General features: G+C 49.3%; 1 protein-coding gene across 4 annotated transcripts in view; it reads right to left on the bottom strand.

Annotated features, from left to right (window-relative positions):
* SUPT20H (SPT20 homolog, SAGA complex component) overlaps positions 1–13,941 on the bottom strand; it is a 447,817-nt gene that overhangs the window by 165,325 nt on the left and 268,551 nt on the right. The gene's annotated exons all lie outside the window — the stretch shown is intronic.

The raw sequence follows: 13,941 nt of genomic DNA, 5'->3' as shown, positions 1-13,941 counted from the left end.
TCAGGGTGCCTAGAGCTGAGCACTGTAGGGCAAGGATCAAAATAAATAGCAACACATCAGAAAGGGAAGCAGAAAGAGGGTCAATAGAATTTTCTGTAAAATTAATTACACATTTCTTTCATCAGCAGGCGTAGACCGTCTTGGTGGAGGGACGCCTGTCTGCCAGAAAACCATTACAGGCTTCGATAAGAAGGGCAATAGCTATGAACTGCTACCACTCAATCTCCTCGCAAGAAGGCGTCAAGTTGAGCGGTTCGGGTGGAGTACCCTTCTCTGCTGCTTTGACAGAAGAGTTTCAGTGAAGCCAAAATGTAGCTGGGAAACTCGTTTTGACCAGAGCCCAGCATATACATTAATATAGCTCTCGATCATTGGTACTGTCAGAAATTGAGCTGGCCAGCACAAGGATATATCTGCTCAAGCAGATGTGTTCTCACATGTTATATAATGCACCCTGCCGTTGGCTGTAAGGCCTACTGTAGGGGTAACTCACAAATATTACATGCAGTGTTAGGGGGCATGGCACACAGGAGAGTGCCAGGTCGTGTTTTAACTTTTTAGAGCACCTTGGTACGCAGCCTGCAGTGGCAGTCTGTATGCATTTGGTGCGAAGTCCCTTACAGTGGCACAAGATATGCTGTAGCTCTTAGCGATCATCTGTAGTACCTATGCCCTAGGTACCAGAGGTACCACTTACTAGTGACTTACAAAGGTGCTAAAGGCCTGGTGACTTGGGAATCAAGTGACCAGTTGACTTGGTTTGGGGAAAGAACACTGGCCATGGGTACCTGATTCGCAGGAACCCAGTGCACTTCAGTCAAAGTTGCAACACATACCAGGAAAAAACTGTGTTTGGGGAGCTGGCGTGGACTTCAACAAAACCCCAGTTTCTTTAAGCTCCCTCCTCCATAGCCACGGTAGGGGGAGAAAGGATGGCAGTATCTGGAGAATTATCCAGTCCACTGGCTTCACCCAGATCCTCAGCACAGTCCAGTTGTACTTCATAAGGCGGGTATTCGTCAGTGTCCAGTGACCCCTCCCAATCGTCCCCAAGACGAAGCAAGTAAAAATAGCACTCAGGCTCTGGCCTGGAAGCCATGGCTCTGGACGACGCCCCTCCGGCTCCATGTCTAAGTTGGCAATGAGAATGGGGAAGGCGCCGGGAGCAAGACTGGTGTTGAAGATGGGTCCAGGTGGTACGACCGGTGCTGATCAAGATCCATCTGAGGATCCTTGGGGCTGCCATAAACTTGAGGGAGTGCTCCCTCAGGGCCTTCGGTGAATGGAACAGCAGTTTAAGCAGGCCTTGGGGTCATAGTACCGCTCAAAGCACCAAAAGGCATATACGGTGCGGGTCCCTCACCGACATCGGTCTGTGACAGGTGCCACATGGCTTAAAAACTGTCTTCTTGGAGGAGGTTGCACCAGCTCCTGGAACCTCAGGAAAGCCTGGAGCCGACCCAAACGCTGGCTCAATTGCGGAGACAGGCCTTGAGTGACGACGCTTCCTCGTCTCGTCTGCCGATGGACAAGGTGAAGTCGAAGCATGCTTCAACTTCTTCTTCTTGTGGGACTTGGACTTACACGAATGGCTCAATAACTTTGTATGGGACTACAATCTCCGGCTCCGCCACCGCTCCCGGAACCTTTCTCTCGATTGGGACCATGATTGTTGCGGTGCCGCATGTCGAGCTGCCATAAACTTGAGGGAGTGCTCCCTCAGGGGCTTCGGGTGAATGGCACAGCAGTTTAAGCAGGCCTTGGGGTCATAGTCCCGCTCAAAGCACTAAAAGGCATATAAGGTGCGGGTCCCTCACAGACATCGGTCTGTGACAAGTGCCACATGGCTTAAAAACTGTCTTCTTGGAGGACGGCCCTGCCACACTAGGAGGTACACTTCAAAAAAGACTTATGGGGCAGTGAAATTTTTTGGGGGAAATTTAAACTTTATTGTTTAATTAATTAAAACCATAACAATTTGATGAATGTCACACACAGATATAACATTTTTAAATCTGTCGCTCAAAAATGTTACAATGTTAAAAAATTCAAAGCATTAATTGTTCATATTGTTTTTATACGTTTCTCAAATGCCTGCAAGAACTTCACCAGCTTGCAGTGTATTCTTGGAGCAGTAGTATCCAGGCTTCCAATAATGGCTGATCTACATGTTCGTAGTTTCATGGACCGATAACTTTCCTTTAGGTGTAACCTTTCCTTGGATAGCATCTTACAGTGACAAATTATGTGTATTAGGTCCTCTTTAGGGCTACCACACAGTCGACAAGAAACGTCGTCAAGCAATTTCCAGGCAGGTTCATTTGCTCGTGTGGGAAAGTCACCAAGTCTCAACGCCATCAGCTTTTTCTTAATAAAAATAGAGTAAGTTGTTTCCAGGTATTGTGCAGCTGTCAATGTCTTATAGCCATTTATCACAGCCCATGAGTGCGAACGATGGGAGAACATTTCTTTGTCCAAGATTAACGAATGAAGTTTGGCCACTTTATTTAGGGTCTGTTTTAGAACAACAAATGACAGATTATTATCCGATAGGGTTTTTGAGCAGGTTGTCTCCAAAGCTTGCATGAGAAATTGATTTGCTTTGGAATTCTTTTGGGATTTAAACTCTTGCCATAGGTAGGTATTCAGATTGTTATTACTTGCTTTTTGCTTGATCTGATACCAGACCTTAATATAAGAGTATTGTCTCCCCAGTATTTCGTTTTTTAGTCCGAATTTAAGTCGCAATTGCGCTGGTGATGTCGTGCGTGGGAGACGTAATACTTTTTTGTATATTTTAGTTGTCAGGATGTTTAGTAGGTCGGCGTCCTTTCCGTGCATTGCCACACTTGCATAGGTCAGGGTTGGGAGGATTTTATTTGCCATTACGGTTAGAAGGGGTTTGAGTGATGGCCCTTCCAATTTTTTGGCCAAGGTACTTAGTCCAAATATCAGAGCACCCGCTCTTTGTGTCAGATAGTTCTTCTGTTCTTTTAGGTTAAGTTTGTCATCTATATAAAATCCCAAATATTTGTAAACCGAGACTTTCTCTAGAAGTTTTCCTTAAAACCATATATCATGATGCAATCCACAGCAGTTAGTGATCAATATGGTTTTAGTTTTAGAAATGTTTAATGACAACTTGTTTGCCATCAAGAAGTCCGACAGTTCCGTTACTAATCTGGTTAGCCCCACCTTTGTTAGGCTCAGGAGGACAATGTCGTCTGCATAAGCCAAATGCGTGAGCTGTAAATCGCCAAGTTTTGGTGGGTGGGCATTGCAGTGGTTCAATTTCGCAGAGAGATCTGAGATGAAAAGGTTAAATAAGTGTGGCGCAAGAACACACCCCTGTTTGAGGCCGATTGTTGCGGGAACTTTTCTCGACAGTCGTGCTACATCACCAATTTTTACTTGCGCCCAAGTATCAGAATAAAATAGCAGCAAACCCTTTAGGATACACTCAGGAATTGCCCAGGATCTCAATTTCGCCCACAGCAGATTACGATCCAGACTGTCGAAGGCCGCCTGAAGATCTATAAAACACATGTTCAGATCCTGTTTTCTACTCATGCACTTCTCCGCGATCATAGTTATGGATAGGATATTTGCTGCTGTTCCAATCCCTTTCCTGAACCCCGTTTGATTTAGGGGAATCAGTTCTTTCTCATTAGACCATGCGATCAAATCATCCAAGAGTAGAGAAGCAAAATATTTTGCCTCGTTGTCCTGCAACGCTATCAAACGATAGTTGTTTGCTAAGGATCTGTCCCCACCTTTATAAATCGGCGTAAATATTGATCCTTTCCAACTCTCTGGTACTTGGTTCATGTTCTGTACGTCTGAGAACATGGGGGCAGTGTGGCCAGGCTAGATGGACGAACGGGTTGTAATCCGTCTCGGCCCCGCGCCATTGATTCGGGGAGATATCAGCCACAAGACAGCAGCGGGCAGCTGCAATGAGGGATGAGAGATGGCCCCTCATCTAGGGCGTCCAAGGAGCCCCAGAACGAAGCGTTAGACTCAGAAATAAGGCTGATGTAAAGCGGCACCGGAGCACCCCTGGATCCGCTCGCATCTGAGGCCGCCATCTTGCGAGCTGATACAGCGCTCGGTGGGATCGGCGCCCTTCCGTGCAGCGGGTACAGTGCGACCAGAATCAACATGTGGGCGGGTTGTTCCCATCAGTCAGTACCGCGAAGTGCAGGAGGACAGAGGCGCCATTTGCTATCCGCAGCGCACAGGAAGATCGCTCAGTATGGCCGGCACCTGAGGTATGCTGAGTTCTGGTGGAGTTCGGGTGCACGAGGAGTTCTGTCCAGCAGCTCTATCAGGCACGCCTCGCAGGCACAAAGGGGCAAGGAAGATTGATCTTACCGGCAAAGGGGGATAACGAAAACCGAGCGAACATGGGGAGGGTGTGATAGCCGTTGCCGGACTTTAAGATGGCACGCAACCAGTGTGCTATGTTCCATGCATAGCAAGCACTGAGAGCCACCTGAGGCCTTCCCGGAGCCCACGCACTGCATTGGAGACTTTGTGAGAGCCCTAATTTAACATCTAGGGATTGTGATCATGTAGACATGATTTTGGCAGTTGCCCCCTCTTTTGGAGACAGTGCTGCCCTCGGTGTGAGGAGGGGGGGCGGCCTCTGACGCACCCTTGCCACAGGCATCAGCATAAGGGGGAGCGACAACGTTGCAGCGCGACCTGGGCTGGTGGCGGGCCACCAGGAGGAGGCGACGCCCTTCATAGCCACATCCGACGGTGGAGGAGGCGGGTGAGATGCAGAGATGTGACCCACAACCAAAGGACGTGAAACTGAGAACCATGTTTTGAGGAGCTGGGCCTACCCCAGACACCGCATCGGCAGGGGTCTGGAGCGTTCAGAGTACGTGGAGATCAACAGAGGGGCGGAGGGAGCAAAGCGCTGTGAGCTGCTGACATCACAGAGGTCGCCTGAGGGGGACCGCGAAGAAGCAGAGTTCTTACGCGGCAGCTGCATGGTTGTCGTAGGCCTCGCCTCTATGCCGTCTAAGAAAACGCTGAACAAAGCCACGACCAGGGTCTCCCGTTTTTTCGCCCTGGAGGATAAACTATCAACAGACCATGAAGACAGCTCAGACAACATGGCCTTCACCAAAGAGGATCTTATGACTTCCCTACGTGACTTTAAAGCAGAGCTACGAAAGGAACTAAGCCAGGACATTAAGGTCTCCATCGACCAATTGAAAAGCGACCTCAATGACCGAATGGCCTCCCTCCAGCGGGATGTGGACTCTGTGTGGGTCAGACTGGTGGAGTTGGAAGAACAGACCCAGGAGGTAGACAAACGCACCTCCAACATGCAGGACACAGTACGCACACTACAGGATCAACTGCACGAAACCCAACTGAAAGCGGAGGATCTTGAAAACAGGGCTTGCGGGTCTGTGACCTGGAGGAGGGGGTGGAAGCGCCCGACTTAAATGCTTTCCTAGGGGGCCTTTTTGCAGAAATCGTCAGCCCTCAGGTCCTTAAAATCAAGCTTGAGAGGGCGCACAGGGTCGGAGGCCCAACAGCCGGAGAATGGAAACTCCTATAAGGGGAAGGAGACAGTCCTATCAGCTGCTAGGAAAAATAACTCAATCTCCTTCCAGGGGCACACCTGCAGCATCTATCAAGACATGGCACCCATGACGTTAGCAAGGCAGCACCAGTTCCGGCGCATCACGTCCAAGCTCCAGGATGACAAAGTTGGGTATCGTTGGACTTATCCCTTTGGTCGGAACTTCGAATTTAATAGCAAACAGTACCACATAACCGACCTAAAGGAAGGTCTGGACTTGTTGGGCCTCCCTACCTCTGAACCGGAAATCGCAGCTGGCACCTCACAAGGCGATACATAAGGGGATGATGGACGGAGCGCTTGAGCAAATCAAACACTCACCCCCAGTCAACTGATCTGGGTTTAATCCATCACCATTCTTTGGCTCACTCCTCCACCCCAGTTCAGACATGGCCATATGCAAATCAGTCTGACCCTGTGCCTCATGGGAACAGTCCAGCCCGAACTGCCAAGCCATGTCTTCCCTGGAACGGAAACCAGGATCCTGGGACCGGTTTCTGGCATTTCAGCCGTCATCAGCCAGGCTAGCTTGAATCCAGTGGCAAAGTGTGCAATGGACTCATGTCTGAGCATACCCTAGCAACTTAGGGTGAACAAAGAGATACAAAAGGGGATGATGGAAGGAGCGCTTGAGCAAATCAAACACTCACCCCCAGTCAACTGATCTGGGTTTAATCCATCACCATTCTTTAGCTCACTCCTCCACTCCAGTTCAAACATGGCCAAAAGCAAATCAGTCTGACCCTGTGCCTCATGGGAACAGTCCAGCCCAAACTGCCAAGCCAGGTCTTCCCTGGACCGGAAACAAGCATCCTGAGAGCGGTTTCTGGCATTTTAGCCGTCATCAGACAGGCTAGCTTGAATCCATTGGCAAAGTGATCAAGGGACTCGCGTCTGAGCATACCCTGCCAACTTAGGGCGAACAAAGCGATACAAATAGTTCTCACGAGGGTCTAGCCGAAATAGCTCCTCATCGGCGAAATGGTCCACATCCTCAAGAGGAAACCACAAGTGAGAACTATGTCAAGTCTCTTGCTCTCACACACCTGCACGAGCTGCGATCATTGGTCCCCTGCCTGGAGGCGCCTATCGATGCAACGTGGGGACTATGCCGATTTACACCTACTGGACACCGGACAACTCGGACACCGCCCAGAAGCGGAGACTGATGCCAACGGCAACCTGAGCTACTGAGAAGCCCCCCGAGACGGGTGCGGATGGGAACTCTGGTCACGCCATCCACCAACTCAGCCGAGTGGGTGATTTCACCTACAGTCGGGGTACCATCTTTTACTCAACATATGTTCCTGTTGATATTGTTGGGTGCTGGATTTTTCTCTTTTTTCTTTCAAGTTGCTGGGAGGGGAGGGAAGGGAGTTTGATGGTGACACTGCCTACATACTGAATGTAAGGGCACTATGGCAGATGCATATCCACCACGGTATGTACATGAAGATAATGTTACCGATCTTTCTGCTGCAGGGCGCACTATGGCGGGTCTAGGGGAGAGAGAAGAGGGTCCCATTTGGCCGTTCTCGGCCGAAATGCCTGCGCTGGAGGTGGGGGTGCCTCAAGGATCTATCTTGAGCCCCACCATTTTCAACATATACATGGCCCCTCTAGCGGAGGTAGCGGAGGCGTTCGGGGCCTGGGTCATCTCATACGCTGATGACACCCAGCTTTTGTTCACCTGCAGGAAGGGAGAGGTCTTCAACGGCGGCAGAATTAAGGACTGTCTGAGCGCAGTCTTTGCGTGGTTTCAGCGGCACAGCCTGAAATGCAACTCAGACAAGTCTGAGCTGCTCTTCTTTGGCTGTGCCCCAGACCCGGACTGGAAGTCGTGGTGGCCCCAGGACATGTTCCCCCCTGAAACACCATCAGCTCAGGTAAAAAATCTCGGAGTGGTGTTTGACGATGATCTGTCTTTTCGTCCCCACATCCTGGGACTTGCAGGGAAATGCTTCAGCATCCTCAAGATGCTTAGAAAATTTCTGCCCCTGCTTTCTCTGCAGTACCGCAGGAATATAGTTCAGGCGTTGGTGGGATCACGCCTGGACTATGCCAATGCGCTCTTCGCGGGCCTTCCTAAATATCTGTTATCTAGGTTGCAGGTCGTGCAGAATTCGGCGGCCAGAGCCATCTATGGCCTGCCGAGGAGAGCAAGAGCCTCAGCGCTCCTAGCCAGGCTTCACTGGCTACCAATCGCGGAGAGAATTAAATTTAAACTCCTTACACTGGCGTTTAAATCTCTCCATGCGACCGGCCCTTTCTACCTGAGGAAGCGTACTGCCTTCTATGTGCCACGGAGGTCTCTGCGGTCTGCGGACCTGGCCAAAATGGAGGTTCCTGTGGCCAAACGTGTGAGGATGGGAGGTCGCTCCTTCCAACACGTTACAGCTTGCCTGTGGAATGCACTCCCTCTTTCCCTCCGGAAAGTAAATAATCTCTTGGCCTTCAGGAAGGAGCTGAAGACTCTGCTCTTCACCTAGTAACCCGCGTTTCTGCAGTTTGTTTACCTTTTGGTTTTTCTGTTTCTAGGGGCCTCTTTGCTAAAGCGCCGGGACACCCTTTGGGGTAGCCGTGCGCTCTAAAAGTGTGGCTAACATTAACATTAACACATTTGGTAAGATGTTAATTACTATAGCCTCGTGGACGTCAGGGGCCTCAACTGCCCATAGAAGAGGCAAACTGTAAGGAAGTACCTGACAGACCACAACTTTGACATAGTGGCACTCCAAGAGACACATCTCCAGAGAGCTGATGATTTGAGGCTTAAACACAAAATGAATCCCCTTATTTATAGATCGTCAGTGCATACTAAGTACCGGGAATTGGCACTCCTATGTCATACTTCGACGAAATTCCAACCACTGGAGGTCCAATCAGATAAGGAGGGAAAGATGGTCCTGGTTAAGGGTACACTGTGGGGCACGCTATGCAACTTTATTGTTATGTATGCGCCTAATATGAGCCAAACGAGCTCTCTCAACTCATTGCTAGACAAAATAGACCACTTTGAGGGAGGGCCAACGATTTTAATGGGGATTTTAATCTCACTTAGCAACCTGACTTAGACAGCACTTACCCACACAGATCCGAAACTGGCACTTTCACTGCAGATATAAAACAGAGACTACACGACTTACGCCAGGCGTCCTGGACGCCTGGCGTGCCCTGTATTTACAGACTAGAGGCTACACATTCTACTTTCGGGTACATCACACATATTCAAGAATGGACTACATCTTTATCAATCAAAGATTGCTGGGCACACATAGAGAGGCCAAGATCTTCACCCTTTCCATCTCGGACCACTGCCCGCTATTGATTTGCTTACAATGGGGCTCTGCCACCACTACGACCCCCAAATGGTACTTCCCAATATCTCTTACACAGGATTGGGTACCGCGTACAGAACTGCAGGAAGCTATCACAGAGTACCAACAGGCCTGAAGATACCTCCCCGGGTAACAATTGGGAGGCTTTCAAGGCAGTCATACGGGGGAAATGTTTAGAGCTTAATTCGACCCTGAATAAACAACGGGTGTGGGAGAGAGAGGGTCTTGAGAGGGAGTAATAACAGGCGGAGCAGGCACACAATCCTACCAGGGTGACCCAGCGCTCCCTTACAGCTCTGCGAGGCAAGCTGAAAGCAATCTACAACAGGGCAGAATACACCCTTTTAAAACTACGCCATGTTTCTTACACTCAGGGGAACAAAATAGGCAGACACCTAGTGAGGCAACTGAGAGAGAAACGCGAGAGGGAATACAATGGAGGCATACGGGATGGGAATAGCTGTTTAGTCCACACAGATGGTGAAAAAGCGGACTTCTTTGGGTCTCTTTATAAGGCACTTTACACCGCAGAACCAAAAGAGGCAGACTTGAAGGATAGCTATCTCAGGGCCCTGCGGTTCCCTGGTATCTCACAAGCCATTAATAACAACCTTACAGCCCCCATAACTACGGAAGAGTTCAGTGCGCCTATCGCAGCTCTTAAATTGCACAAGGCTCCGGGACCGGACTGTCTCACAGCCCACTTCTATAAAACTTTTGCTCCCCGACCTTTTTCCTCACCTCACCCGCCTTTTCAACCAGATGATGGAGACAGGAGAAGTGACCCCCACGATGGCAGAAGCAGTGGATACGGTCATCCCTAAACCTGGAAAAAAGTACAGCTTTGTACCTCTAACCGTCCCATAGCACTCCTAAACTTAGACACAAAGCTATATTCTACTATTCTTGCGAACAGAATACAGGATTTAATGCCAGATGTAATCCACCCGATCAGTCTGGCTTTATACAGGGGCGGCAGGCACACAATAACATTAGACGCACAATACACCTAATTGAGAAAGCCACCAAACAGGAGATACCAGCGGTCTTGTTGGGGCTCAATGCCAAAAAGGCCTTTGATCGGGTGGATTGGGCATTCCACTTTCACGTCCTTAAATCCTTTGGCTTCGCTGACAAATTCATTTGCATGATTAAGGCCAACTACACACAGCCGCTTTCCCGGGTACAGGTCAATGGAGTGATATCGGCCCCTTTCTTCTTCACGAGAGGTACTAGACAGGGGTGTCCTTTGTCGCCCCTGCTATTTGCGCTTAGCATTGAACCGTTCGCAATGTCCATACAAAACAATTTGGCGATTCAGGGGACCCCCTTCGGAGGAGACAATCACAAAATATCGCTTTTGCGGACGATGTGCTCTTGACACTTGCGAACCGGACTCAATCACTCCCAGCATTGCAAGTAAAACTAGCCAAAATTCGAAGTCGTAGCCGACTTCAAGGTCAATCTGGACAAGTCCTATGTACTTAATCTCACACTTCCGGACGCTGAGGCACTTGCACTCCAATCCCAATCCCCCTTGCAGTGGTCCAGCCGCTCCCTCCAATACCTGGGGATCCAGCTGACTGTTAGACTTGTCAGCTTTTGGATGGTTTCCCCTTATTTTTTTTCCCTTTCTGCCTCACCTTATTTTTTTCACGTACCCTTTTTGTGTGGCCTTAGGTCTCCGGGTGCCCCGCCACTGCTAATCAGTGCTGAAGTACAGGTGCGCCTTCCTAAAATGGTGGTAGAGTGAGTTCCTAAGATGGATGCCTGCTAGAAATTACCTCAGAGCTCTGGCCCATAGGATTACATGAGAGCGTGGCAGAACCTTCCAGTCCACTCCAGTGACCTTGTCCTAGGCTATGTAAGGGAGGACACTGGGCGGCCATTTTGTCATTACTGGGCTGGCTCGAGTGCAGCCTATAGAGTAGGGGGATTGTGTCTCAGGCTGATCCGATTGATCTTAGGGGCTGCAAGTTAGTTGTGGGTGCTGCCCTCCTTCCTGCTGATCTGGCCCTGTCTATGGGAAGAATGCGAGTACACCATTCCACTGTGGCCATCTAACAAAAAGGACTAATCAACTCCATTAGCTGGTGAGAGTGACCTAGCCCCAGGCCCAGAAACATTGAAGGGTGGTGCTGTGGGTTGATTTGGCATCGTGGAACAAGAAACTTTGTCCATTACCATGAAGTGAAGCGGGGTCTTAAATCTTGCTCTGGCTGGCTGTTCGTCCCTATTAAAAAGTGCTGTACTGGATAGCGTTAAATGCTGCCTGGTCTTTTCCCTTCTGTATCTGGTGGAGCCCTTTTGTTCCTCCGTCTCTCTAAGCCCTCTCTGAGCCTCTGTGGTGCCGAGGTAGCGTGGCCGAGCGGTTCCCGCGCAAGGCGTGAGGAGAAGAGAGGCCGAGTTGACCTGCGGTTGACTCACTAGTGGCTCGGGAGAGAGTGCGGAGGGAGGCCTGTATGATGCAAGGCCTCGGGGGAGTTCGCATCACGGCCCGGTTACGGTCCCTGCCCCGCCTCAGGTGAAGTGCCAAGACCTGAGTGAAGGTGGGTAGGGGGAAGATCGGACCTCAGGCTTGAACTCCGGATGGTGTAAATAAGGCACCGGACAGCGCAGAGGTAACTGGGGGTCCCGCAGCAGATAATAACGTGACCAACCTGACTTGAAAGAGTGGATTCCGGACCTCAACCCCCTCGGAAATAGAGCCTCCCAAAGCATTTTTTACTTGCACAGGAGTGGTGGTAACAAGACAGCACTCTGATTCAGAAATTGGTGTGACTCTAGTATAAATGCCTGCTCTGGCATAATTCAAAATAATGATGAAGACGATCTGCTGAAACAGAATGTCATTTATTCATATGCTTGTTCCAAACAGTTGCTCTTGTCTGTAATAGTAATAGACAAGGTACATACCTGACCAGATAGACGACAACCAGTTACAATTGGACTAACTGAAGTATACTTACCTGCGGGAGGTCAATCTGATTGTATTTAAAATTCTGATGCTTTATCTACTGTAAGAAATACAATGTACTGACCAGTTAATGCATTTAATCTTTGAAAGGAAATGTCCAAGTCCTAATTTATTGAATATTGGAACCCTCACTCGTCCTTTTATAATATAAAGAGATAAAGCTACTCTATTTTCTATTTAATAGACTGTGTGGTGTAATTTTTGGTGGGTTTGCACTGGGGTGTTGTAGTGTGTGTGATGCAAGCACGTCATAATTGCCTTCTAGATTTAGCCATTCAGCTAGTGTCATGCTACCCTCAGTGGGCCGGCAGTCCTGGTTCCAACACTGACCCCACGAGTGGAAGGGCTTTATAAAGCCAACTTTCCAGCCGCCCTCCTTTAACTTGAGAATGATCTTAAGCGGTGGAAGCCCCTATTTATTTCTTGGCCTGGCGACATTCACGCTATCAAAATGACACTGTTGCCCAAATTATAATACCTCTTTCAGGCCCTACCCATTGACTTAGATGCAACCTTTCTTCTTAAAATCAAATCTCTGCTTACATGGCTCATTTTGCAAGGAGGATTAACCCGCTTATCTTTTTCCATACTGCGGCGTCCTAGAGCAAAAGTGGGGGGTGGGGCTGCCAGACATTGAGTTCTATTACAAAGCTGCTCAATTGCATATAGTGACAGAGTGGTTTAAAAGGGTGTCAGGGAAGCATTGGCTCCATATGGATAGAGGAGTGGAGGGGAGAACAGTATGGGACCTAATCTGGAAGCCCAAGAAGGAGCGACCCGTGAACGCGTACATTAGCACCCCCACGCGTACTGTACTGAAAGTATGGGACTCTGTGTCAGGGGATGGGAGTTGGACTACATTCCCCATACACCCCGATCCACTTTAATCCGGCCTTTCCGCCAGGCCTACACAAAGGCCCATTCAACGCCTGGAGGGAGGGAGGCTGCCTCATGCTTGATCACTTATTCCACAACTACGACATCCTCACCTTTGATAATTGTAGAAGGGAATTTCATTTACCACCAGAAGAACACTTCCACTACCTTCAACTTAGACTTTGGGCACTCAAATCCCTACGCCCCCCCCCCCCCACCCCCATACAGGACAATGCAACGAGGGAGAAAACGGGGTTCGCGAAGAATGTAAGGACAGTGGGCTCCATGAAAGGAGTGATCTCTTTAGTCTATAATTATCTGCTCTCCACCATACACTCGGCTCAGCCGAGATACATGTCAATGTGGGAGGGGGTGTTGCAGCGAGATATCCATGAAAGGGAATGGAAGGCACTCCGGTCCGATATATCGAAATTCAATCACTCCCTAGAACTTAGGGAGGCACACTTAAAAACTCTAATGGACTGGTACCCCCCCCCCCCCCCTAAACTCAAGAGAATCTTCCCGAACATGACTAACAGATGCTGGAGGGGTTGTGGGCTGTTGAGTGAATTCCAACACATCTGGTGTGTTTGCCCCACCATACGTCCCTTCTGGGAGTGAATCTTAGCACAAATCAAAACCATGTTGAGATATACAATACCGACCACCCAGGAAGGAGTTCTCCTAGGCATTCGTGATCCCTCCCTAGAACGGCAGACCAAGGCCGACAAGGCTATCATGTGGATATGTATAGGTGCGGCGAAAGTGACAATCGCAGCAGCCTGGAAGAGGAGGACAGCTCCTTCCCTCTCAGTATGGCACACGCAGGACTGAAAACTGCTCTGTCTAGAAAGAATGGCGGAAATATTCTGCGACGATTATAAAAGCTTTGAATATAAGTGGGGACCATTAGTCGCCTTCCTTACGGGGGGGTCTGCCATTGGCGGTGTGCCCTCAGTCAATCAGGGACATGCATTTCTTTCAATTCTAACACACTACATTTCTGCCCAGTAGTTCACTCAGCTTTAATATATAGTGTCGCCACCACATACCTTGTTATTGGGTGGGGGGAGGGGTTTGGGTGATTTTTGGTTTAATCGTTTGGAATATTACTTTTTTCTTGGGAGTACATTCCCAGTTGGAAG

Source organism: Lissotriton vulgaris, chromosome 8 (genome assembly GCF_964263255.1).
Source record: "Lissotriton vulgaris chromosome 8, aLisVul1.2, whole genome shotgun sequence".
NCBI lineage: Eukaryota > Metazoa > Chordata > Amphibia > Caudata > Salamandridae > Lissotriton > Lissotriton vulgaris.
This window is presented reverse-complemented; position numbering and strand designations above follow the sequence as displayed.